The following is a 26228-nucleotide window of genomic DNA, read 5'->3' as shown; positions in this document are numbered from 1 at the left end:
TGGAGACGTGCGCGTTTAGTGCCGAACTGTGCCTATCAACGCAGTGCTGGTTGTGTAGCATCTCGTTGGTAATCGGATAAGAGTGCCATAACACACTAGCTGACCCTACGGGGGGCCTCGATTCATATAACACTCGTCGCACTCAAGGTTCGTTTTAGGCGTGTAAATGTTCCACGAGAGAACTTTCACACCTCATACAAATGGCTCGGTAGCACTTAGTGATGGAAAGACGCTCCGCAGGGAACCGTCAACACTTTTTGAGGTAGCATCTGTGGGTGTGTTCGAATGGCGGTGGAAAACAACGTTCTCACCATTCACATACCCCATGGTCGATACCCTACACGCTTGTGTGGATGTTCAATTGTGTGTGGATAACGAAGGGTAGTGGAAAAATGATAAGGCTTTCCACGACGACCGGTGAAAACGACGCACTGTTCGCGAGGACGTTTGACTCGGTGACAACATGAATCGCACCTTTAGTGGATAATGGAAATGAGTTTTGTGCTGCTGTGTATTCCATGAGCTTCGGTTCCATTCACTTTAAGGAAAATGGTAAGTTTTGTGGTGTGTACGTGGAAACTGTTTGCTATGAACATGTTGTAGTTCTGAGAGCATCTTTTGCAAAACTAAAAAAATTCAAAAGAGAACTAATTATTTTGAGTTTACGAGTGGTTAGCTGAATAAATAATGATTTGCTTTGGAAATTGATAATCAATTCCAAAGAATATATGTGATTTGTGTCTTTGGAAATTGATAATCATTGATGGAAATTGATAATTCCAAAGAATAGTGTCGAATAGTTTCATTTTAACCTGCCATAATTGCTGAAATTGAGCTACTAGTGATTTCCGAAACCATTTGTTTAATGTCTTTCAACATTTTTGATATAGTAAAAACTAGTTATTCAACATAAGTGCAATTTTATGTTGTGCCTTTATTTTTCTTATCTGTGGTTGTACATTCTATCTGCGTGCAATGCGTGGATGTGTTCACTTGAATATTATACAAAGTAGAGTCAGTACAACCGTTGACTCAAGTTTATGTCTTATAGTTACATTATCAAAAATAACCTGCTTTCTTCTTGCAATTTAACGAAAGGAAGTTTTCTTGCAAAAACTGTTATCTTGGTGGGGATCAGCATGTTTTCCTTAGGTTGTGGAATTATACGTTTAATTAAAACATAATATACCTTTGAGCTCCATGTATCGTGGAAACATCGTGGGCCCAAACAACGATGTGCTAGCTTAGAACGTCACGTACAGGCCAACACCGTACGAAGCGTGTGCTCGCTGGATGAAGTTATAAACTTTTATTCAAGGGATTTATCAACTTAACCCATCTCATGAAACCAGATTGAGTGGTTGTTTAGTGCCTTTTTTTTTATTCCTGCCATGCTTCATTTTTACCCATGCAGGACAAATAGTATGACAATCATTTGCTGCCTTGAGTGCTTAAAAAATGGCGTAACTTGCTTGCTTTGCAAGCTTTTGCTTTGAAAATGTTGGCATTTAATTCACAAAACACTTCGATTTCAAATATCGTCAAATAGGGGGAAAACGGACAGCTTTCTGGACTGAAGAATAAAATTAGATTTTTCAAGCAACCAGCATGAGAAACTCCGACGAAGTTTCAGCTCACCAACGATGTAAATATGGAGAAAAATCAACTGGACATAGCTGCCGGCCGCATTAAACGAGTGGGAAAACAAACAGTAAACAAAGCTGTTATGGTTAATGAAAAAAAAACACACACACACACACACACATAGAACAGACTAAACGACGGGAGTATTTTTATCGAACCGTGGTTGTTTGGATACTCTTTTAATTTTCTATTTTTTCGCAGTTGTTTTCCATTTCCCCCAAGGATCAATGCGCTGGCAGAATTCAGGCTATGGTTAGCCATATTCCTTCATCTCCTACGTCCAAATGGCTTCGGGGTTCACTTGTGTCGGACAGGATGGCATGAAATTTTTTTTTCTTGTTTTGACCGAATCGACAAACCACACCGGTTAGAAGAAGGGAGGGTGCAGGAAGGTCGTAAGCAACACCTCACTGGAAAGGCGTGCTGGGTTTCACTCGATTTCCCAGGCCTTTTTTGCTTTTCTTCTCAAGCTCAGTATGCTTTCCATCGTCAGTGGCAATCTAATGTTGGCTAATGGATGATTTAAAAGTTTCTCTTGCATCAAATCAAGTCGCAATGGCGTAAGGCATTGCGCTCGTCCACCGAAGGAAGGTGAAACATAACGAAAAAAAGAAACCAAGTTCCAACCACCGTCCTTTGCCGAACCGTCACCTCGTTGGTGTTAAAGCAAAACGGCAACTAAAGATGAAGACGAAGACGTCAAGGTGGGCAACGTTTACATCGGTAAAGCCGACCAACCTATGTGGGTCGTGCGCGTGCCTTCGTGCCCTTTGGGCACGGAGCAATTTTAATTAAGTGAGCCGTCTTTGCCCAGAAAGGTGTCAGCTTTAGCCCCTTGCGTAGAAGGTTGACCCGATGCTTGAAGCACGCCTTCTCAACTGTCGGATTGAGGTGTGCGTGTGTTCCAGTGATGTACGGTGTAGGTGTTTGGATATTTTGAAACACAACAAAACACAGGAGCTTTCATAACAAGAACCGGCGAGGGTTGGTGCACGGGATAAGTGCGACCGGATGATGTTTGCGGATCAGTGAACTTTAATAAATCAACGGTAATGGAGTTGTGACCTGCTGTGCCTGCGGTAAATAAATTTGGCGACCACATTACCAACCATTAGCCCCCATTATTAGCCTTTGTTGTGCAGTTAATTATATTGTTATTTACATCAAAATAGACACTGACTTCTTAGAAACGGTCCCATCAAGAGGCGTTGTGAATAGGCGATACTCTCTGGGATGGATGAATATTTTTTCCACCTTCAAAGAATGATCCCGTGGTGTATGTTTTGTAAGCATTATACAATCACTATTGAAGATACTAATGGATGCTTTCCGTCGGTGATCAGCGTTTTACTTTTTCACACCGAACCGAATCCAGGGGCTCATTCTTGGCAAAGTGCCAAGATTTTTTCTTTTCTCTATGCGCTTTCTTCTGTTTAATGGCCTTTGAAAGAAACCCACCAGTCATACAGAACGAAGAATGGCGCTGGCATTTCTAAAACTTTCATGGATCCCCGGCTGCTGTGGGACTATCGTGTTGGCGTTGACCATTTATCATTATCAGCATCCGCCGCGTGAACGCAGAGATTCGCAAGGATCCCCACTGTGGGAGTTGGGAAGCATCCTTTTACAGCTATGTCTTGTTCTGCTGTCTAGCTGCAGCTGCGTTCGCGTAAGCTGTCCGGAGAGACAGCTCATAGACATTAAATATTTCACCAATCCTGCGTTGCTGCTATTCATGAGAATTTTTTTTTCTGCTTTATTGTCCCCGATAGTTGATGGTGGTGATACACTAGTCCGGTGCATGGAAAGAAACCGTTCGCGACGACTTGCCATTCGAATGCGAATGGAACGGAAATCATAGCATTGTGGATAACGAAAATTTATGGTGGCGATTTATTTATGAACGCCTTCGTCCACCAATCAGCGGAAGAAGATGCTGTCGATGCACACTTTCGGAGCCCTTTTTGCCCCGGTGGAAACTCTTCGTTTGATTCCGTCGGTATTGCACCGTTTCCAACGAGACGGTTATAAATGAAAGTCAACGAAGCTCTTCATCTTTTCAGCTATTGAATTTTTGTGGTGTTGGTGCTATTTCAACTAAGTAATTGTTTATGGAGGTTTTTCACCAGGTTCATTCTAGGAGGTTGTGGTGGCAGAAGAAATGCTGCATCAAAAATAATTTAATGCTGAATAAAAGAGGCGCATTACAAGAAAACTCATGTGGCTATTTTAAACAAGAAGGACAGTTATTCCTAAATTTGTTGCAATCACTTTAACATAATGTAACAACATTTTGCACATAAAAAAGTTGGTTTTACATCCTTCTTGAACTTCACCCTGATGCATAACAATAAACCACACCACAGCTGCATTGAAACTAAGGAAAAATTTACACCTTCACACCACAAACCGTCGGCAGCAAACGATGTTTCGAAAGCACCAAAGTGACGGAAAAAAATGGTGGCGATAAATTACTCGGCGTTTCGTACCGGTAGGAACATGTGGAGCGAAAGCTCTCACGGAGTGGCCAAACAAATAGTGGAAATTATGAAACGAGTTTTTCAGAAGCCAACGCAAAACAGCATCGCACCAATGACGTGGGGACCTCTGTTGGCCGGATTCACAACGTTGTAGTGCTGACACGACGGGCTGGCCAAGTGGAGAGCAAAGTTTCCAAAAAGTGGTAAAGAAAATAAATGCAATACAAAGAAAACAAGGGAAAAACCATGCACTACGGAAAGAGGTGAGCATAGCTTTTACGAGGCAAATGGTTGTTTCAGCAATCAACCAACGACGAACGTGTACCAGGAAGTAAGAAATTGTACTTCCTGAACCGGCAAAAGCCTTTTTTTGCATTTCAAAGCAGAACACAGTGAGCAAAACTGGACGTTTTATGCTTATAGTGGCATACAACACATGATGGAAACATGGAACTTTGAGCGAGATAATGTGGATAATGCAAACGATTTTGTGTTGACATCGCGGGGCAGCTTAAAGCATCAATGCAACAGAGTCGCACTTGTAACCGGTGTATTCTTACTAGTCATAATGATCGGTAAGCATAGTTTATCTGTTAAAAGTTTCTGTCAAACACTGTGTGTTTAAGTGAAACCTCAATTTTCCCAGATTGCAACTATATTTTTCACGAAGAAAGAATTAAGAATCTAACCGAAAGTAAAGGCATAATGCAAACTTCGTCGATGGGTCTTCATATACAACCGTTTTTATGAATCCCACGCAGCAATTATTTCCAAGTTGTTCCCGCTCCAGATGCGAAATGTTTCGTTTTCCAAATTCTCTCTCGGACCCCAAGGGACACCGACAAAAACAAAAACACTGGAATGCCTTCCAGCGCTAGCATGTTCTTTCTCTATTAGTGTGAATTTGCTAAGCTTTCGTTCGCACTCCCCGGGTGCTCGTTCCGGGACCATGCCATGAATATTCGTTCGAGTAGACAAGATGTAACCGATAAAAATGCGATTTTCTCACGCAGCATTTGGGAAAGAAGAAACAAACCCTCGTTAATTTTATGCCGACGGGAAAGTTTTGCCAAATCGCCCTTTGTTCGCATCCCACATGCACATTTGAATTGGCCGTTTTTGATGCGCCTTCGATGTTGCTAGCAAAAACCAAACTTGATAAAAACCAAACTGAATGAATTTTCGTTAAATTGTAAAAGTTTTTAAATATTTCAAAAGAGTAACTGACAGGTAACTTGTGTATTCACAGGACAGGAGTAATTGACAGGTAACTTATTGCACATTTGAATTGGCCTTTTGGGATGCGCCTTAGATGCTACAAGCTATATTTTATAGACCGGCGAAATGTTGCTTAACTTTTTTAGCTGAACTTCTACTTTATAACTATGAAATATATCATCGCATGATATTTTAGATAACATTTCTACAATATAACACATGTTTTCCCACCCCTTGAGACCCCTTGAATGTAAACACCAAATTTGTGATTCAATTGACATAAAAACTATCCGATAGTTGAAAAAACTAGAAGAAAGCAAGAAAGAAAACGTCTGCTGCGTATCGTTTCGAACAGCGACTATAATCGGACCAAAATAACCGTCTTATAAAACTGCGATGAGGATTTCCACCCTGCTAGGATATGTCTCATTGACCCATGGATAGAAACGGATTACTTCGGAGCTTGTTCCGTCCGTAAAGTAAGTCGGCGAACTTTATCTCTTTCTGGTAAGCAAAGAACGATGGCGTTTAGTTTTAAGCGGGTGATGGCTGATGGCCGAACTTATGCTTCGGGTTATTCGGACGAAACGTATCCTTTATCAGTGATGTTATTTGCTCATGCTTCCATTTGGGCACTATGAATGATCGAATACTGCGGAGCGTAGCAAAAGGAACTTCAATATCCGGCTCAGGAAATGGTATAAATTTAACAGCACTTGGGCTTTCGTTGATTTCTACTGCCATCGGGAAAACGGACACGGATTTTGTTGTACGGATGTCTCAAAAACGTGCAATGGCAAAGTTCACCTCAGAGATACCCATGTTAAAAAGATGGTCGTAGGGTCATTTGTGAAACCCTATCCTCCTCGAGCTTGCATCGTGATTAGAAGCACGTTAGTAGATAAGCCAGAACATAAGTAATAAATCATGCCAAGGAGTCGCCTAGCTTTGGAAACCATATTTCAGAGGTCGTTTGGTGCCAGCTTTATCTGGTACGTTCATCAAGAAAACTAATTGGGTCTCGATGGTTAGCAGGTAGACAGTTTAGGGGCCACCTTACGGCAATTCTTCGTTATCTACCATCTTCAGGATTGTTTTTGTTTGTTTACCGTTTCACTCGTTCTACCGAACGGTAAAGGAGTATGTTGTTAATTTGTCTGAGCTACTCTTAAGAGGGGGATATAAATTTTGACAAAGACTCGAGAAAATGGTAGAATATTTAAAATTTATTTGATTAAACTTTCCTAAATAAATGTATAAAAATCATAAATGATATAGTTCAACCAATTTGCATTCTATAAGAGGATTTCAACCATTTCTGTGAAATAATTTCTGATGAGTAATTTGGAATCAATATTGAAATTTAAATTTGCACATCGTTCTACTTTTATGTTGGATGGTTGATCTGACAAATGTCTTGAAAAACAGTGCTGAAATTAACATACAAAATTTATTCAGTTTATTGAATGTTCAAAATAGATATTAAATTTAGTCCACATATTATTGCACAAGTTTAACAAGATAATTCTTAAGGTAAATAGAGCCCTTATCTTATATGAATTGCAAAAACATTATAAAATCCGACCATAAATAAAATTCCACCTTCAATGGATGCTTCAAGAGATATGACACTGAATAACAATTGATGCTTATAATTTTTTCGCATAGGTTGAACTGTAGGAACACAACTTGGCTAGAAAAACAACAATGAATGTAACAGCGTCGGTTAAAGAAATCACGCTACAAGCTGGCATTTTTGAACTCGAAATAAAATTGTCATTAAATGAGGTTGATTTCATATGCAAAAACGGCAATGGAAAGGATTTTCACAGCTTAGGAATTGATTGTATTGTTGGTAGCATTGTTCAAAACATAAGCTTTTCCATTAACCGTAAAACCATTTGCAATTACCAATGATATTTTGTCTAAATAGATGCAATGGAACCGCCATATTTAGCTTGAGGAATTATGAGATAGAATCCGGTACTTATCTTTTATTACCTTTCACTCGAATCATTTCAGAGATGTGTAAAAGATGTCCTACAAGGTGATACCCATCCAGCTTCCATCCCAAGGTCTAGAGAATGTTGATAAAAGGAACCACTTTAAAACTTATCTCTTCCCCATCTTTCTTTTCCCTATTTGTAGAAGTACGAGAGCAGGCGATGTTACCACGGAGGATTTACCTTATTCTAAACAAATCACCTCAAACAGTAATATCCAATCTCCTACAATGTTATTGTCCTCACCAACGACCTGACGGATGGCGGAACTGCCGTGGCCGTCCTCTTTGGCCGTGTCGGCTGAGAGTCTTGTAATCCAAAATGTGATATCGGCCGCAACGGACACGTCGACACGTCGACACGTCCACATCATGAATCCACGGTGGAGACCACCGGCGGGTTCAGTAACGACTACGTACGCGATGGCTTCCGGCGCAAGCTCCATCACCACCGCGTCGGGTGGAAGCGCTGGAGCATACACCACGTTTCGACCAAGTAAGTTTGTGTTCGAGAGAAGGGTGTAATTTAAGAGAATTGAACCACGAAAAACTTGGAAAGCTTAAAAATCCGCTATATCAATAAGCTGATTAATTAACTCCGCCAGGTGACGCTGGAAGAAATGGATTTAGCAAAAACTAATTTAATAACGACGCACAATCGATTAGAAATATTGTTTTGGGAAAAGCGTTAGGCATGGCCAGGCTTGCTTAACCAGTAGTTTTATTTTACATCTACTACGGCCTGTATGCGTAACTGATTTTACCAACTTCACCTTCCATTTCAGCATTGGCGTCTCTAGAGGACATGAGATAGTTGTGCACCTATAAAAAGAGTAACATCGACTTTGGAAAATCATATAACGTGGTTTCTGCGAACCAGTATATAAACATGATGACGAATTTGGTCAGGATGCTAAGTGAAAGAATAGTTTGAGGAACCATTTATGGTTTATTTAGTTCTGCAATCTTTATTTGCCACTAAATCAATCTACCTGAAAAAGCAGTTCAACAGCTCATCTACGATGTCCTGCTTCATGTAGATGTACAAATTTGACTGTTATTTCACGCCTAACAGAGCAATTGCATATACAATTTTTCGAATGAAAGTGTGTGCACCAATAATAGTGCCCAGTTCAGCTTGCTTAAACCTTTTTAACTAGCTTCTAATTGTTTTCTATGTTTGCATGTTTGTTTCCTCGATTTTATTCAAAAGTTACTGAGTTCAAATGTAAATTTACTTCACCAACGACGATATCTACTAGATAAATATACTCGCGGTTTGCCAACGTCTATGAATCAAAATTTAATTCTTATTTGGCAAGTCAGACTACCTCGGGTCCAGTCTGAGTAGGATGTAATGTGTACTGAAAAGCCTATACAATGACAATTTCACATGAACGCATTCAACACATATACAAGAGAACTTATTTGTATATATACGAATGGTTGGAGGACTCCCAGAAGTGCCCATTCGTAAACAAAATTGATCGGATTGGATTTTTACTCTTGCTAGTAAGAAAACTAGATGCTCATTTGTAGCTGCTTTGCACCGGCAGAAGTTCCCACCACAACGTTATAACGCGTAAAGTAGATTTTGAACGCAACTTTTGCAGGTGAACATATCAATGATATAACTTAAAAAATAATTTTGTGATGTGCACGAGACGGCACTGCATTTCAGTAATTATACAAACTTTACCTGACGTGCGACATAGCCGAGTCTTCCATTCGATGTCTTATCACAACAAGCATAGTCAAGAGCGTTACTAGGGTCCATTTTAGGCTGGGCTAGGCAGGTTGGCCAATCGAATCTTTAATGTGTAGGCGCTCCCTGATGAAAATATTTCTCTGGAATCTGAGAGTAAAACAGTTCGTTAATAATTTAGTTTCCAGTGAATCACCGATGATTTGGTTCGTTTCACCTTCCACGTATCCTCACTTTCTTGTCCCCACAGAACCCGCCGTCCGGATAGTGGACGCAATGGGCTACGAGTTCTACAATCGGTACTACAAACTGGGCAGCACGTTTGACGGCACCAACACCCTTCTGCCAGAATCTTCCTTCGGAAGGAAGAGACCAAGCAGCGATGCAAGGACCACCGAGGAATCTTAAAGATAATAACAAACTGACCGACGCCACATAAAGAGGGTTGATTAGCTGGGCCAAGGATGGCGCCGAGCTGCCGAAGGATGTCAAGATGAGTTTTAGGTAAGTTTCATCCCTCACGTTGGTAAGGGATGTGTGATGTGATGTGTTTGTGGGCATGTTGATATAGTTGGAATGTGTTGAATCTACTATAAAATATAAATAAATAATAATAATAATTATCTACTTCCAGGCCAGGGAATAAAAATCTACTTCCAGGCCTATTCAATATGCTCACCTTGGTGTTCCCGTATTTTGTGCGGAGTCATTTTTGGTCGTTCAATTTCCATTGTACGGCATTTCGCGAAAAAAAGTAGTACAGGTTTGAAATTTTCATAACTTGATTGTTACTGTTTATACTACCAAACATTTTAGTTTCCGGCTGACGCCACTAGAGGCGCCACAGTAGCGCGCTTTCCTTGGTTCAATGTAGTTACGGTCATGCTTTATATGTATGTAAAATAATCATTATGTGGCATTATGCCGCATGGCACATCCTGCTATTGCCTTTATCAGAGTTAGTCCATTTGTAATGATTTCTAAAAAATATAAAATATCCATAAATTATGCTGAAAGATAAATAAATCATAAAAAAAACACACGGACCTTTGGTAAAACTTTAGCTCGTTGCTACGGTGCGAACGAATTTAATGCCAATTTGACTTTAAACATTCGCCAGAATGTATTGCGACTCACATTCACATGGGATTCCGCTAACACATCCCTCAAATCCAGTGCCGTCCAAATCCTTTCATCACAACAGACGATTTGTTGGTCGGCAACGGGCATCGAATGAAAATTTGTCCACATTTCACAGAACCGAAGCCACATAACTATGCATCATTCGCATTGTTTCTCGGCCTCAATCGGATTCATCACGCTTCCATGCGGCCATTATGACGTCCTTTCCGTACGATGCTCTAACATAGTATTCTCCATTCGTTTACAGCAGAACCAAGAAGTGACTCATAAGCCGCATATCGATCCTGTAAGCGAGCCGTATTCACAATGGCTTCTACAACTGCATCGTCGCTGGCAAGCAGAGTACGTCGGCCCAGGTGCAGGTCCTGAACGGTTCGTATGCTTAATGCGATTAGTATTGGGCCTGGGTCAAGTGATAATGAAATGTTATTGTAGAGCATAACTCTGGACATCGAACTTGGACTAACACCAAAATAAGTTTATTTTATCGAAGATGAGTGAGACTGTGCCTTTTGCTAGAAACGGTATTTTCTTTAAACGTGTTATTTTTCGACTGTCATAAAAAGGTTTCAACAAAGACTTGGAACGCCTCTTTTTATTTACAAAAACTTATTCTAGTTGAACTGAAAAGTTATATGATCAGCTAAATCTTGTTAGGTAAAATAAAAGGGATAAGAAATTTGTAAGTTCAAACTCATCACCAAATATTTACACCACAGAAAGAAACTTACTAAAAACCAAACTAAATGGATTTTTCGTTAAATTGTGTATGTCGCCACAAATGCCTCTTCCATTTCAAAAGGTTCTCCGAACAAACTTTTTTAAATATGTTTAAAGAGTAACTAACAGGTAACTTATGTAATCTTTTGATTGTAGCAAAAGTTTTCGCTTTTTTCAGCAATTTTTTCGAGAGCTTTCGCAAGCAATCTGCTAGAGTTCAATTGTTGGCACAGCAACATTTCATTATTCACACCACAGGACAAGACGATTAAAGCAGGGATGCTAAAGAAATGCATGCTGTATTCGTAAAACAAATAAATTTGAACTAGTCGGTCGGGCATTTCCCGAGGGAAATTTATGCCATGAAATGAACCAATGAAAACCAAACGCACAGATTCCTTGCACGTCACCGACTATCGTCTATCCTGAGAAGATAGTTTGGCTTTCTGTATCAGAGACGCGGAAGGTATCTGTTCAAGAACATGAAAGAAATAAATTTCTTGAAATTGAAAGACTTTTGTGAAATGTATGAAAACCGAGATGGGGTAAGTTATATTATTGTCATAAATAAAACAAATATTCTCCCAAAGCAATAGTGCTAGAAACATTAACTCGCGTAGTATGTGAGAAAATACTTTCAAGGAATAAATAATTTAACCCTGATGAAAATTTAAAGCTACAACCTTTTGCAACATTTTTATTTTTGGTTTCCCATCTCAACATGTATGGGTTCAACCTTTCCCATTACTACCCTTCAAGTTAAGCAACTACTGTCAAGAAGCATATTCATATACTCATCGCATACTCACGGCGTAATGGCTCTGCCTCTGCAACGACAGCAACAGTTCACCATGCAAATAAATAACTTCATCTTCGAGGCGTAACTCAATCTGCTAAATACCTCTTTGTATTCTCATCGCAAGAACAGATTTAAACTTCCTTTACGAAACGACCCTCACGTTTATATTTTTTTCACTGGCTTCTTTCGTTACAAACCGACAAAAGAAAAAATAACATCAAAGGTTAAGCTGGTTCCGTCTGATTGAATTTGAAACGATTACGAAAACCGACAGCTTATTTGTTGTCTTGGAAAAGTTTGCTTGATGTGGGTTCGGTTCCTTTCAAGTTAGGGTCTAGGGCAATGTCGGTGCAACCGGCGCGACTCTTCGTCAGCCAAGATATTTTTCAAGTCATTGCTTGACAGTTTATTTCCTCGATGAACGCGTTGGTTGGCGTGGTTGTGGTTAAATATGTGAACTCATTGTGTTGTTTGCTGAAAAAATATGGTTAACCAATACATTTGCCCCAAGTGTTTCATAATTTTGATTGAAAAGGTTTGACTAAATAATAGAAACGAATCAGACAGCATGTAGAAACGGATGGTCGATAACGCGCATAGCAAACGCTCTGTATTGCAGCACGGGGAAGCAGCAGAAAGGATCGGTACCACTCGACTACAAAAACTATGCATGCTTCTGATAAGACTGTAATGGAATTCATTTGAATATTCAACCGGCAGATACCGAGCAGCCGGAGCCGTTTCGCATTTCCTTACGCTAGGAGGAATGCTTTAATTTTGCTTTTACTTATCGTTTCGAAAGGCTTTTTAATTACTCTTAATCCTGAGAAGCTAGGCTAATTCAATACGGCTGATTGAGAGTTCGCGATAAAACGAACGGAACACAGACCGTGAACGCCGTGGAAACCTCATACTTCCTCGGGTCTGTCCGCGAAAGTGACTTTACCCAGCCAACCGGAACAGGAGGTAAGCGACTCTAAAGCGTTATGAATGCGCTCATTCAGTCTTTTGCGTCGAGTTTACTTCGACAGTTTTCCATAATTCAAACGAGACTGTTTTACCCATTCAACTTGTGCCGATGATGCAGAAAAAAATCCACTTACATAAAAATGGACGAACGTCTGAGGGTTGAAATATGATACCAACAGAAAAAATACATAACCGTCCTCCAAAGGCGTTATTATGCTGTTCACTTTGTTTACCTTCTGAAGCGAAAACTCTGAAGTGTTAGAACTTTAGCCATACAAGCGGATGCTCGAGAAGGTGTTTGAATGGGTTTGTTTGTCATTAGGTGGTTTTCCTGAACATTGTTTTGATTATCTTTGCTGAGCAAAATCTTGTCATGAGTGAGCTTAAGAGCACTTAGCCAAAGTTATGCGTATGTGCAAAACTGTCTATATCATTTCAAGTTATGTAGTCTCTGTACTACAGATTGCATGCTTCATATTTAAGGAATACACAGAATGATTGAAAATCCACCAAAATAGATCGGTTTATTATAAGCACTTTTCCCAGAATCATCAATATTATTTCTGCCTTGTTGTTGAGTTTTACATGAAAAGTTTGTTTTAAGAAGGACCATTGAGATAGAAAGTTAAGGAATTTACGTTCCATTACTCATGATTGGTCAAACAACCAATGTTGTCTCGTTGCGTGAACAAAAACTTCCCATTCTACTGCTGAAATGTTCACTATCAACGTCAGCATAGAATCGACCTATGTACTTAAGTGGTAACACACCACTGAATCAATGGTGGCAAAGAATTTAGTCCAATTAACTGCCATTTATGACTTTCACATGATGTTACATAAAGAGTTGTCTTATTGTTTTGTATTTAAGACGAGTTCAACTTAAATGCGTTACGAGGTCTGAGCGAAAGATGTAGTTCAGGACGATAGATTTGAAAGGAGTGATTGTGCTGAGGAGGGAGAACTTTATGGAACGTGTCAAGGGTGCCAAGGGGCATCAATCATCATTTGGAATCACTTGCGCGTATGAAAACGGATAACATCTACTTAGCTGAAGATCATTATTCACGATTAACTTGTCCTCGAAGTGATGAACGTTTTCAAAAGTGACGCATGTGACATGGTAGCGGCTTGGAGCCACTTCTTCTTCGGATTCCGGCGGTAGCAACATTTCACAACACTCAACGTGGAATACAACGACCGCGCGAATGCTGACAATCGGTGAACGAACATCTACGTACGGACACCGCAATTATTGCATCATGCGGCTCAGTTAACACCGAGAAACATCATACAGCTCGATTTTGCTTTGTGAGTTTGCTAATCCGCCCACAATTTTATGTAGGGAAAGGGTCTGAAGAAGAACGTTGGAGGTAGCCTGGAGCGAGAACGTGTGGCAAGAGATAAACATTTAACTAAAGAGAAATTAATTTTGCGAGCGATTTCATGCCAACGCATTCGCAGTGTTTGGGACGGTTGAGTTGCCGGTCATTGCTGAGTTTAATGTAATTATGATGTTCATTCCAATGCATTTGAATCCTACACGAAAATAAAATGAAATCGCTGATGATAGGTTTTGCGATGCGCAATTAGTGCAGAACACTTATGCAGAACCGAAAAATGAAATAGCAAACAAATTAAGCTACTTCACTATTATGCTGATGCAAACACTTAACTCGAACAGTTAAGAAATACCACATCAATTCGTTCAACGACGTAGGATATACTTTGAAATTCGCACCGGAAGGAATTTTCATTTTGTTTTCTACCTTGTACATTTCCATTGTGTCTCGCTCATAATTTCGATGAGTTTATGTTGTTTAGGGAGCTTTATGCCATTCATCGAAACAATAAAGGTATGGACAGCAGATTCAGGTTTCATTACGGTTGAAAGGTATATAAAAAGTAGCAAAGGCCAGCAAGCCAGGAGAGATTATTTTGGAAAGCAGTATAAAGCTACTGAGCAGAAATGGAGGCGCCCAGTACTTCATAAAATGAATAAAAATGTTGAAATGGAGACGCCCGATGTTTCATCTTCATTTCATCCAATCAACAGTTCAGAAAACATGTGTTTGTGCAAGTGTGTATGAACGATGTGATACATGTTTCTCAAGTTGGTTTTTAAATGTATGCTACATTGACTGGAACTTGATGTTTGTGGTTTTGTACAACATAGACTTTTGAGGTTATCATGATTGAAAGGACCGAAACGAAGATAGCTGTCAGTTTTCTCGACGCTTTTCCATACAAAACGTAAATAACACTTTGGAAAAAATCGAAAAAAAGCTGCGTCCCAGGGCCCCAGTGACCTTTTGTATGGGAAAATCTATGAGAAAAAGCAACATTACCAAGCAGAATAGCGAGTACAATATTTCATTTTTAAAAACGTCTGGCCTCGAAAACGCAGCTCTAATTTTTTTCAGATCTCAGAAACCTCCCCCGGAAATTTGACTAACCCAATCAGTGACGTTGAAACTTCAACGAAGGATAGACAAATTTTCATCGAGAGTTTCCCACATTGATCGGTTATCTAATTGATGGTCTAAGAAACCGGTACATTTGTCATGACAGTTTCCGAAGAAACAGATGCGGAAAGAACCACAAGGCAAACCACATTTATCTACTCGACCGAAAAACCGCAAAAGTCTTCTTCAGCAATTTGTTGCAAGTTGGAACAGTTGGTATCACCGCGTTTATAATTTTTTTTGTTGTCATGCGTATCGGAAATACTTGGCTCGCTCAACCTTCACATTTGGCAAAGATTCCGCACGCACACGGTTGCGATGTACAATGTTGGTGGTTAATCATTTTCAATATGATTAATACGATGCTTATGGTTCCCTATTGGAAGTGGCTGGCAGAATCGAATTGAAAGTATTTACCATTGATTGAATGTTTTAAACCCTTGCATAAATGATATTCAAATGATTGATTGCTATTCCACATGATAAACTGTTGGTTTCCTGGAGCAATGTTTAACAAATGTGGCTCTTCCTCCTTCCAAGTAGTTGATACTGTTGTTGCAAAATGATCTAAATAAAAGTGTTGGAAAACAAATAAAATGACTATTTCCTCAAATTATAGTAGTTATTGATTTGCAAAACTTACCACCCTACCAAAGCTTTTTTCTATTGTACATACATTTTTTCGCAGCTTCATGTTTGTTTGCTCCAGCAACATAAGAACAGGCATTGTCGCCGTGCCGAGTGAACAAATCTCTGATAGAGACTTAGCTTTGCCAGCGTTACTTATATTGCTGATACGGAGGAGGTTTTCAATAGTACTAATTTAATTAACATCGCGCACAAATTGTTTTGCCTTTGATAGCATTCCGTCGAAGGATTTCTAGCGCATTGTTAAGGAATATTCTCCGTAGCCCTGGAACGGTCGCTTGGAGACAATTTAATTAAAGAATTGCTGCCGTGGGGGCTTTATTTTGTGCAATTTGACACTCGATTAATTTCGTTCCTTCACAATAGCACCGATGATAGCGACGACAGATCTCCATTGGCTATATTAAGTTTCCAAATGACTTCAAGCAGAGCAAAGCATTATGAATTTTTAATTTGTTTATAGTTGTTTTATTTTAGTCCTATTCATTCATTTGTCCTATACTAGAATAAAATAAAATACACATTTCTGTAGAATAATAGCACAAACGTCTTTCATTATTCCGCAAACCACTATATGAGCTAATGTATGGGAAAAACTAAAACTTCCTGTCGATTCACGTTAAATAAATATATGACATTCTCATAAAGTAATCAAAATACAACAAACAGAAACCGAGTAGTTTAAATATCTGTTTGACAAATTTCAGAACTAATTCTCCTGCATCAGCAACATTGCTTCATTTTCGCAAAACACTTTGTTGTTCTGTTATGAAATAGAAGTCAAACACCTAAACCGGCTATCCTCTCGACTCACCACAAGCCAAACAACAAGAGTCCATCGAAACAAATCTCTCTCTGATGGTCAACAGACCAACTGCCACAAGTAAGACGGCAGATTTCTTGACTGGCATCTGTAAAACCAGCAAAAACGTAACAAATCGGGACGCAGGAATACGAACCCGATGCAAAGGAAGTGTCATTCGAGAAACCATTCCACAGCCCATCAGAAATCGCTGCTGCTGAGAGTTGTGCATTCGAGAACACTGGTTTGTGCCGGTTCGAGTGTCTTTGGATACGAGGAAGACGGTTTGTACAAGGAAGACGGAACCGAAGGTTCCTTGCTCGGTGCTCGTTCCGGTTGTTTGGGTGCATTTGATTCCGGTTCAGTGATCCACTCCGTAGCAGAAGGGTGAAGAATTGTCAATACGAAGTTTGATGCTTATTTCAACATTCATCAATACGGTTTGCTTCGGAAACAAAATCAATTCCGACAATCTAAAATGTGCTGAATGGTGTCAGATCTTGCGGATCTGAGACACCAGAAAAACAATAGCGCAACAATGCACCAGTTGCGATTGTTGGCAAGAAACTTGCTGAAAGTTTATAGCAAGACCTATGCAAATATGACACATTGCTTACGAGGTTCGCTTTCAAGTTTTAGTGTATTCAATGTAATCACATGAAGTGTAAATAATCTGAAGTCAAACTTCAACACTTAAACACACTTGACGAACGATGCACATGAAACTACTGCTACCAACTTACATCCAAAGTTGAAACTAATACTTGACTGACTAAGTCTAGGAAGAGCAAATTCTTTCCCACAAACAAATACCCGATAGACGATAAACTCTTTCGATATTCCACAAAGCTGATAAAGATATAATTCACTTTCTAATTCTTTTTCAAAATGAGAAGCATACAATTTTCCGTTGCATGAGATAAAAAACACATCGTCACTTAAATGAAAACCCATCGTACAAAAAAAACTCATTAAATAACTTTTTCCGTGTAATAAACTGCCATTCTTAAGGTTAAGTAATATCGTTTTAACGTTTTGGTTTCCTTTTGGAGTTCTTATCGCAAGATACCGAAAAAGAGTGAGTCTTACGAAAATAAAAACAGTCATGCGGACTAAGGGAAAGTTTCTAATTATTATTACTTCCACATTGCACAAATGACTTTCGGTAATTACCGCTTCCGGTTTTGGTCATTTGGTTTTGCCAAGTACTTGGTTTCCCTTCGCACGGAGAAGCATTATTTTTTTAGCTGTTCCTGTGTTTGCTCTTAAATGGGTTTAATAATGCAGGAATAAGAGAAATGGTTTGGTAAATACTTTTCTAATAATTTGTTCATGAAGGTTTTCGAACGAACCTTAAACGAAAAATTGCTGAGATCTCGTGAAAAGTAAGTGAAAAAAGCTTTCTTCTGTAAAACACCTTATAGAAGACTGCTGCTTTCCTTCCCGAAATAAGCGACACGGAGGATGAAAATCTATTACACAAATCCAATAAACAATCTATCGGTTTACCTCACGTGCCAAGGGCGCAAGGAGCGAATGCCATTTACCTCGTGTACGATTATTGATCACTTTTCATGCGCTGTTTTCGCCGGAGCTTCTGAGCCATTCGATAATGGAAGAACCTTACCCACTTGCGTTCACGAGTTCAACATATTTTTCCGGACCGACGCGCTTCTGGTCGTGAGATCCTTGAAATGTTCATCCGAGCCAGTTTGCTACTCATTCCCTGGAAGTCTTCACTTGCTGGCCCCTCTAGTTGTACTGAAGCCAAATAATTGAACCGGTTTGATGATTTTTCCTAATTTTACCATTCAAACATTCCCCAATTAAAGAAGGAATGCTACAGAATCCCGAGATATTTGGCAGGATATAATATCTAAAGTGGCTACCCGCTCCGTAGTTCATCTATAGAACGAGTTTTCATTTAAAAGTTTTTACCGCCTTCGGTTTTTTGGGTTTCTCAGTGTAGCAGGCGAGAGAAAATCGGAAACCTAATTGAACAATCATCGCTGCTAACGGCAAAAGTTGATGCGAATTAAAGTGCTTCTATGCTGGCAGTGAATTCCTTCTTCAACAGGGAAACAGCTCAAAAAGGGCCTGCAATGTACGCTCAGAGCCTCTCGTTGACCTGGGAATATTGAGTATTTTCACTTCTCAAAATCTCCGGACCACGTAGGTCGCAAGTATGGTCAGCATGAAGCACTGCATCCCCGATAACGAGAGGGGACAAAACCGTTGCAAGGGACTGCTCTTGACGGCGGAAGTTGCTTCCAAACCTCGGAAGTATGATGACATTTTATGAGTTTGAAATCTCGGGATTATCTGACGATCGGATGCATACCACTTGAGGAAAGGCTGCCGGTTTAATGCGGCGAAAGTAAGAACCGCTTCCCCGAGAGTTATGGCATACGAAACATAAAACTTTTTTCAACTACCTCCCATCCACTGAGGCGAGTGCAACGAAAAGGAAAGTGGGTAATATTGGTCGTCCACCCTCCACTTTCGAGACATCCGATCGGTGATCCGATTTTCCCGTCCGAAAAACATTGGCCGAACGTGACCGATTACCGGCGCGTCCTGGTCAGGTAGATCCATTTCCTCTTTCACCGGGGAAGCAGCAAGTTATGACGTTCGGAGGCAGCCACCTCAAGGTGGATTTCTTCACTTCAAGCTCCTCCGAAGGCGTGGATGGTTATGCTACCAGGAGGCTGATCGTATCGGGATTATCGGCCCTGTCTGCAAATGGGTGCGTTTGCGATTTGTCAACAGCGGCTAAGCTCGTTACTCATGCTTCATAAACATGTTAACTTCGCTCGTAGTGCTTTTTTCACCTATTTCCACCATTCTCAGCATGGGTTTTCGTTTCCAGCTAGGTTACATCACGGTTTTCGGATGGTTCCAAATCAAAATCGTTAGCTTTCGGATCGGATTCCAGAAGCCGTTCGAGCGTTTTATTGACACTTCGTGTGGATTAACGAAATGTTTTCCAAGCAATCCTCAAGTTAACTCAGCGTATTTTGTCAGCCGAAGAAGGCTGAAAATGGTTTGAGGCTTAAAACGAAAATCGAAAATAGACCATCACGCTTTCGCAGACGATCCGAATGGAGAAATTGTGGGGAATTTTAATAATCCTACTAACTTGCAAGCGGTATGCGTGCCTAAACAATACTTTCAAACAACGAAACAAATGGTGGATCTGTATGCATCAAACCATGAAAATGAATTAAGAAATGCCACATAGAGACAAACAGATATTGTTTCGCTTTGATTGCATTCATCTTTGCCATCCATTTCAGGGCATGCAACGTTTACTTTCGATCTTTTTTTTTGATATTTTTTGATGGTGATTAAAATTCTTTTGTTATTTATTCATCTATAGTCATTCAAATTAGCCACCGCCGAGCCTTGAAAAGACAAGTGCGCTACATTAATCATCCCTCGACACACAATACGACCGTTGAAAAATATCTCTTCTTAGCAGTATCAATGGTGATAAAACAAACGCCCGTAACGTCTGTTGCGCAAAAACTTGTCATAATTTACCCACAAAATTCTCAATTGATCTGTGTCCTCCGGTAATGATGGTAATTCGTGCGAGTAAAAACGCAACAACTCAATGTCCACAACCGAAAGCCGTATTTCGCCCGGCGGGTCCACCTCCCACCCCAAAGCGTTGGTTTCTCTTTTCGACGTGCGTGAGTGTTCGATCTGCGCCGGCAAAAAAGGGGAGAAAATGATTGGCTATAAATATTGGTTCATGTTCTTTTTTATGCGCATTACCGAGCAAAGACAGCCGAAAAAATCGGCACAATACGTGGAAAATCCATGAAATATGAATTTTCACCCGTAGCGCTTCTGAATAGAGAATAAAACAAGAAAATGGAGAAAAAGAAAGAAAAGAAATGTTCAAAGCACAAAAGCCAACCAACACCACCTCCCAATCAACGGGGGCTGCCTGTTCGCAAACAATTGACTGCGATATTGTTACAAAGTAGCCTGCGGCGTGGAGTTGGAGGTAATGGAGAATAGGGCTCACCTCAAGAATCAACGAACCAACATCTGGGTTTTTTATGTATGCTTCATGTTTGGAATGTTTGCACCTTTCTTTTCACCTCGGAAAAACTTTTTCGCCAAAAAAAGCACCATATCAGATTCCTTCCAAAATGCACTGGATTAGAAATTGAAAGCAAAAAAAATTTTTAAAGGGAATGGTCGAGTAATTTTAAACAACCTCGGGCGAGAATGGCATGGTTAAATTGTTTAGCGATTAAGCAAAGCCGAACTTTTTTCATGCGACTGCTTGCAAACCAAAATATTCGCTTTCCATAGTCCCATTGGTCTGTTTAACCCTTTTCTTCCCCAAAACCATTTTGACTTTACCACAAAATGTACCACGCCATCTTCATGGACAACTCAAACACATCGGAAAAAACTCACAATCACGTTGTCGTAAAACAGCCTTCGATTGTTCTCTAACAATTTAGGATCACAGGTGCCGATAAGCAGACTTTCAAGTTACGTGATTTGCTGATAATTGAGTAAAATGAATTAAGGTCTGATCATTAAAAAAGTTCTCTCTGGAGGCTCAACTTCAACGATGTAAAAAATATTTACTGTCTGTAAAAACCGTGCAACCATTATTCATTGAAAAACAACAATGTGATGGTTTTGACAAACGGTGAACAGTTTTTCCACCGGTAAATCGCCCTCAAATCACGTGTTTATAGAATCCAGTAATTCTCGAAGGATTTACCACGTTACTTACAAACTGGCTTGCTTTGTTCTTGCACTATTTGAAATTCATCAATTTTGCGACCAGCATTAGAACTAACTATTAAACAAATCCATTGCCCCACGTTAGCCTCTCAATTCCGCAATTTTTTTGTTTTATTTAATCCCTCACCCCCCCCTCCTCCTTTCAGTGTCCTGGTTTGAAATCGTCATCCCTTGGGCAAACGATAATTAAAACGAGGGTTGCAAAAAAGGGTCCATTTTGCAAGCATTCCACAAAATGGTTTCCCTATCTTGATCCACCCGGAACCGGCTACAGATGACATATTTTTACGGGTGAACTCGCAACAGAAGCCTCATTAAATTATGCATTCAAACATGGTGCACGTGTACACCTCCACCGCGCAACCCATACGCCCACGCCGTATGAAAAGCTGGGGCTAGGGACACACGCATACTGAACCAGTGTCCAAGCTAAATGTCCACCGTTTTGCTGGGTAATCGCTGGTATTGGGGCTTTGTTTGGGCGCTGGTTGTTGTTTATCTTTGGCATAATTGATAAATTGACAAACAAACGTCCGGCGTAACTATCACAGGACGCATTAGCATGAGTATGGTTCGGGGTTGGGTTTTGTGCAAACTAGCCGCAGCGTGATGATACCCCGTGGTGTCACCGGCAGACATAAACTGTGAGCACTTATCATCGCGGGGCACCAAAATTGCACCTGCGATATGATCGTTGCGCCAACTTGCATTAATGTGGCACAATATAAAACGTTGCCGCTAATGTATAGTCATTATTTGCAACTAAATTAACTGTGAAACTGTGTAAAGTGTCGAAGCATTTTGCCCACGCGTTCGATCCAGCTGTGACGCTTATTTTGAATGGTCATAAATAGTTATTATATTTTCATGCTTCCACTAGAAGCACTTCTGCTTCCAGCAGAAGCTTTGATCATATAGGTATTAAACGTGAGCTTGATAGTTGACCTTATTGAGTATGAACACGGATATGTTTGTGAATCTTAAAAAGATTCGTAAGTAGAATTTTTTTTTTCAAATTTATTTTAATTACATCACTGATTATACGTTTTTATGCTATCCACAAAAATATCTCCGCTGCTTTATTCGTTATTATTTCTTAAAAGGTGAAAGCAGTTCTGGGCGTTCACAAACAACCTATGTACCAGTTTGCATCTTTACTCGCACATACATCCAAAATATTGAATATTAATCGATATAAACGCACGTCACCAATCCCAGTCTTGTAATTTTCTTTCTTCCTTTCAAAATATCTGTTATAGCATATGGCGCAAGCCACACACTCGAAAAGAATTGACGATTCTGCTTTTTTAAGAACATGAAAACTATCGAAAATGCTTTCACTTACGTAGGCATGCTACAATTGGTACCGAAAGAAAGCAGACAAAAACATTTTTTGCGCACAAATGTGGCGAACTTTTCATTTTCCTATGGAAAACCACTCGTATGTGCAATCAAATACGTGCACCGAAATTCAAACTGGTCACAACTGTTCCACAGGAAGCTCGTACTTATCCAGTTGACCGTTTAAGTCAGCAGTGCGGTAGAAATTTGGTCAATGTGGGCAACAAGACCGGTATAAAAAGGCGAGACAGACAAGACGAGCATGAAATGCTCGTATGAAGCCAAGCAGAACCATGCATGAGAAGATTTTGGTGGATTAAATTTCTTTCATATCATTTCTTACTTGATCGCTTCTCTATGGAGCTGGCAGTTTTGTAGATTGTGCGATGTTATGGCAAGTGTGACATTACGATGTTAGACAATGGACAATGTTTTATTAAAAAGAAGCACGAAGTGAATTTGTTACGAGCAAATTAATCCGAGTTACATTTTACTAGCAATTTATTTGGTATACAATTGATGCTTAGTTTTCATGCGATATAAAATAAACCTAAAAATTCTAACGAATCGCTTGGCGGTTCGTTAAAATTGTAATACTAAAATGAATTCTTCTATGACACTTCAGCGGAACACATTCTAATAAGTCGTTACAGCATGAATTATTACCACCCTCAACACTCCCCCCGAGAAAGCAGTGCTTTTTTATTCCAAAACCCAAAACAATCGTGAAATTTTTCCAGCTTCATGGGAGAAAATGTTGTTGCTTAATAAAACCGCTACAAGCGGATTTAATAACCATTTGTTGTAATGTCAACCGTTATAACCGGTCAAATTTATCATCTTCTTAAATCAGGCCTATGTATGATTATTTTTTCGGTCCCAACGGGGAAGTTTTCTGAATCAGTTTCACGCTTGAATGTGTACCTTTTATGGGAAAAATAAAATTTGAACAGCAACTTCCACACTGTCCCTCTTATTTCGGTTAACGAGACATTATATATACACAGCTTCTTGGAAAATGTTTAAGTATTTATTGCAAGAACAAACATTATACTTAGGGGGTGAGAAGAAATGGAAATGAGCGTGATGGATGATTTAAAGCTAGAAAAGTTCAAATATGAAAATTCAATCAGAATCTACAAACTGAAAATGAAACAGCTGCTTAAGAATATAAAATGAACCAAATAAGTTATGTAAACACCGCTTGGATGGTTTTGTCGAGTTGTTAACATTATTAATAATTAAGCAATTAACTAAAATTCAGTGACACAATATTAGAGTCCCTATTTGTAACTGTTCAACAGCGTTCCATAGCGACCGATTCCTACGTATTCAAGGCATTTTTTACAAAACTTTTCAACGAGTTCATGCTAAATCTCATCTTAAAGTTCGTTTTTAAAGTCAATGCTAAGATCAAAATCCGAAGTTAAATTGAAATATTCATTGAAACTTTACAAGTATTGAGCAAACATTCGTCCAAGTCAGAAGGCACAAGAAAATTGTAATGTACTATCTTGCCTGGAATGAACTTCAGTTACTTCGTAGAAAAACGATAAACAGCAACAAGTACTTCTGCATGGCCGGAAACGGAGATGCACAGTGCAGCAAATTTCCTTTAGTACGATTGCATCATTCCACACAGAAAGCAATTTATTTTCATTGGCCAAATCTTTTCACAAGCACTTTAAGGAACGCAAGTGCATGAATAATTCAAATAAGCTTCCCAACGTTCTGGTAACATTCGATATTTGTTCCGAGGGAGTTCTGGTAGCAACTGCTTCTCCAGGGAGCATTCGATTTTCACAGCAAGTGCCTTCTTCTAGCCAGTGGTTTCGCTTCTTTAGTCTCGGTTATCGGTGTTGTGAAATAACTTCAAGTTACCTGCTTGGCATACCAAACAAACGGCAAAACTCCTGGTGCTATCTTCTCACATTCGCAACGATTTTAAACCGGAATGGGTCGAAGCCTTTACACAAATACTTTCATTTCACTGGAGACCGACGGATGTGTCTGTCCATTCGGAGTCTCCAGTGCTCCCCGTGGAAAATCTTTTCCACCGTGGTGTAATTAATAACTTTTGTTGTTTAATTGTTGCCAACAATAGGTCGATGTGCTCACTCGTGACTCGATATCAGCGTTTCACATCAGACAAACGACGAGAGATTTATGATTTCAATCAAAATGAGTACATGCAGATGCACAAGCTAGCTCATGCATGTTTTCCTTTACAACCAAGTAGCATTCCTGTTTTTTTATAAACCGTTTCTTGTTGCAAAAAGAAGACATTTCATATTGATTGTTTCAAATTTGTGTTAGAAGGGCACAGTAAATCAGAGATAGAAATTGAGTAGTTAAACAAATACGCAGAGACCTTTCATTCGAAAAATAGTTACTCATCTCTTGTCAAACTTTTCTATGTAAAGTCAGTTTTGTATAATATTCATTATGTCCATTTGAGTTCTAAGCTACGGTTCTAACACGATAAAAGCGCTGTTAAAAGATTGAAAAATCAACAAAGTTCGACAATAGAATCTGTTAAAAGTGATTGCTGAGTTATGGTAAAACCTTGTCTTTTCTTCTCTAACACATCGAGCCGGTTGATTCCAGAACCACTCTTCTCGACAGCAACAGTTCTACCCGCCCGGGACTCTCTGCAATGCCAGGCATATAAATATCTCAAATCTTGACAGGTCCTTATTGGATTTGGTGTCATCTTACCCGAAAAGTGCGGCAAACATTGTGCATATACAGCGTGATCCGAAGTATTTCCCACCATTAGCATAAACACCCATCCGTTACACGATACGAACCATGCATGTGTATGGTATACACTATAAAGAAGTGAAAAGATGTCCTTTATGCGTCGAGTAGAACAGGCGCACCAGAAGGAACGAAAGCAACACCATCGACGGTCACGGTGGACCTGGAATGCCCAAAGTGATAATACTAGTGACGTGTGATCGGATTTTTTCTTCGTTGGCGAATGATACTAGTCCCAAATGAGATTCACCAAACCGAGTAACATTTGTTTCTGCTATGCTCGACCGGCATGTTCCTTTGCTTTTCCATCAAACGTCTGCTTCTGGCCAGCTGTCGACGGTGTTACTTGGCTCCTGTCAAACAGGATTACTATTACCGTGCGACACGTCAAATAAGGCCAAATAGCAGTATGAATATTCCAATTCCACAGATACTCCATGAAAATTACTGAACGCGTCCCATATTCTACCTCCAATATTTCACCTCCTCGGAAGACGGAGGGAATCCGACCAGCAAATAATTTCACTCACGAGTGGAATTTCACTGCGGAACAGCTTCATAGTATTCACCACAGCAATGCCGGTTAATAGCTACTACTATTTCCCGTCGCTGACTGACTGGCTAAGAGCAGGAACCGGATTGCACGAACTGGAAATGCAATTCGGATTATTCGTGGTGCTATTACTTCCGAACCCACGAAGTTGCTCTTGACTGAAAATGCTCGCGCTGTTCATAATTCAGTTCCACAAGCGCACT

At 39.8% G+C, this 26228-nt stretch overlaps 1 pseudogene; it reads left to right on the top strand.

Annotated features, from left to right (window-relative positions):
• The first annotated feature begins 7605 nt into the window (after nucleotides 1-7605).
• On the top strand, nucleotides 7606-10578 carry LOC131261341 (uncharacterized; annotated as a pseudogene).
• Nucleotides 10579-26228: the final 15650 nt, after the last annotated feature.

This window comes from Anopheles coustani, chromosome 3 (genome assembly GCF_943734705.1).
Source record: "Anopheles coustani chromosome 3, idAnoCousDA_361_x.2, whole genome shotgun sequence".
Taxonomy (NCBI): domain Eukaryota; kingdom Metazoa; phylum Arthropoda; class Insecta; order Diptera; family Culicidae; genus Anopheles; species Anopheles coustani.
The sequence above is the reverse complement of the archived record's forward strand: the minus strand, read 5'-3'. Positions and strand labels throughout refer to the sequence as shown.